The sequence below is a fragment of the Cicer arietinum genome, chromosome 3, assembly GCF_000331145.2.
Source record: "Cicer arietinum cultivar CDC Frontier isolate Library 1 chromosome 3, Cicar.CDCFrontier_v2.0, whole genome shotgun sequence".
NCBI lineage: Eukaryota > Viridiplantae > Streptophyta > Magnoliopsida > Fabales > Fabaceae > Cicer > Cicer arietinum.
The window spans coordinates 24573716-24576792 of NC_021162.2; positions in this window are offsets into that span (position 1 = coordinate 24573716).

Sequence of the window (3077 nt, forward strand, 5' to 3'; positions counted from 1 at the left end):
TAGGCTTGTCAGGCCCTACCTATATGATGACAAAATAATCTCCACTTCACAAATTCTCAATATTTATTTTCTCCCCTCGTTAGCTTAGACTACTCCATTAAGAGCATCATCTTTATAAATCATCACTATTTCATCAATTATGGGGTACTTCAATATTCTCATCACAATTTTATAACATCATTAATCATACATAATCATAATCATCATATAAACTCATCACAATTTTATAACATCACTATCACCGATCAAAAATCATCATTATCATCATGCATACATATATCATACCATGCATTCATATTTTATTATCACATCAGATAAATTCGTCTAATCAAACATATGCATCATAATCGTTTGAAATCAAATATCACAATAATATCAAATACCACGCATTTAACGAAATTAAATCAATCAACACCTTATAAATATTTCTATTCCATATTTTTAATCTCACAATTTCCATATTTTCACATTAATCAATTTATCACTCAAAGGGCTACTGCCGTACGTAGCAAGCCCCTTATGAATAATTGGGAAATACAGTTTTCCCGTTCATCTCACATTAAATTGTGATTTTCTTTATTTTTATATAGTTATTATGATATTGTGATTATATATATATATATTTAGTATGATTTAGTATTTAATATAAAGTGTTGATTTTATACTTATTTATTTTATAATTTTGAATATTCTCTAATAATGATAGTATTTTAATGTGAGTATTAGAAAAAAAAGTATCTTTAGGGTGATTATTTTCAATATGAAGGTTTTGATTATTAATATATTTTAAATGACTTATTACTTTATTTTATAAAATTTTAGTTTGAAAATATTAGCAATATTTAGTAATTAAATTATGTCAAAAATGTTAAAACATTAGTTTTATTAATTATTGTTAATCAAAAGGACCAATGAATTTTAACCATGTGTGAACCCTAATTGTTAATCAAATAAAAGAACAACAAAAAAAGAGAATTGGACGGGCAGCTTAGAAACCAAAGTGGAAACACAAGAACAACCTATCGTTTGACACCGGTGATCGATAACTGTCCAGAAAACTTTCTCCATTTTCGCCCAAATATGAGTATGTTATTTCATTCATTTAACTAGTCCATTAAACATAATTTTCCAGAATTTTAACAACCCCAATTTCTCTCTAAAATATCCAACTTGTCTGTTTGTAAAATTCGTTATTTTGCACCGTTCTCCTTCACTGTAAATCCGATTTGAGTGAAACCAACGCCAAAACGACCGTGTTAAAAGTGGCTATATTATCCACTGATTGGTTTTCGGATTTATGGTAATTTTCCTTGACCGAATTTCGAATTTAGTTTTTAGAGTATCTTCTCATATTTTATTTTTAACGTTTACCCATAAACTGTCGAGTTAGATCGATTGATGGAAAAAGAGTCAATGAACAAAGGTTGTTTGCTCGTGGAATCCTATTTGTGTGTGAAAGCATCGAAATAAGGTAAGGGGTGAGAGAGCGTTTGAATTCATGAGTGTAATATATTGTGAGATGAACGGGAAAATCGTATTTCCCAACGATTCATCAGGGGTTCGCTACGTACGACAGTATCCCTTTGAGGGATAAATTAATTAATGTGAAAATATGGAAATTGCAAGATTAAAATATAGAATAGAAATAATTGTAGGGTGTTGATTGATTTAATTTATTTGAATGTGTGATATTGATATTATTGTGATATTGGGTGTCGAATTAAATTTATATATGTGTCATTAGATGAGTTTATGTGATGTGATAACAAAAGATGGATGTGTTGTGATAATATTATGTAATGATGATGATGTACGATTAATAATTGTGATGTTATAAATTTATGATAATGTTTGATTGATGATAGTGATGCTATAAATTTGTGATGAGTTTATGTGATGATGATGATAGTGATGTTCTAAACAATGATGAGAATATTGAATTAACCTCATAGTTGATGAAAATAATGGTGATTCCAATTTGTGTATGAGATGACAGTTTTAATGGAGTATCATATACCAACGAGGTGAGAAAATAAATATGGTGAATTTGTGAAGTGGAGATTATTTTGTCATCATATAGGTAGGGCCTGACAAGCCTAGTGATTCCAGGGAAGTACAACTGAATGAGCCTGATCGTGGCGGTCTGCTGTTGAGCCTTAAGGCAAGATTGTTAGACCTTGGAGGTATTCGGGTGGGGAATTCCTAGGTGACTTGGAGGTAGCACTCCAAATGTCGGGAGCTACCATGCTACACACGTTTACCTCGACTGTCACGTATATGTGTCTCGGGTTGATTTGAGGGGATCTATGAGGACAGGGCCAATTTGAATTGTCCGTCCACCGGTATGGTGGCATAGTATCAAGCCTCCTAACCAAGTACTTCAGAGTTAGAATGGTACCACATTGTGAAGTAGAGTCTAAGCTCATGCATAGCATTGCATTTTCTTGTGGTTGTTTTGTGGTGATTAATATGTATTATGTGTGATAATAATTTACGCGATGATTTGATGTTACAGTGAAGTGTATGGATTTTCTTTGATTTTGACTATATAATGTGATGTTTTTCCTTGAAGAATGTTTGTGTAATGATACGGTTTATTGATGATTAATTGTGTGTTCCTCTTATTTGTATTATACTATCAACATGATTTCAAAACTCACCTCCTTCGTTGTTTGTGTTTGACTGGCTTGGCCATGCGTTTGCAAAATCACAGTTATTACAGGTTAATGAGTCTCGAAGTTCAAATTTGGGAGAAACCCCGCTCTGTTAAGTGATTCTGAGAATTAAAAGTTGTAATGTGTATTTTATTTATGTTATTACAAATGATTTTTTTCATGAAAACTTAGTACGAGTAAGTCTTGGGAATTAAATCAAGAAATTCAAGTCAAATCAAGTTCATTGATATTGTACTATTTTAATTGAGGAACAAAGTTGAATTGTTACATGTGTATTTAGAGAAACGTGATATCCTAAATTAGATATTAAAGTTTTTATTCTCTATAACAGATATTTTTTATCTCCGCTGCAAGTTTTCTTCAAATAATTTAGTATATATTATTATAAATGTTATTTTGGGG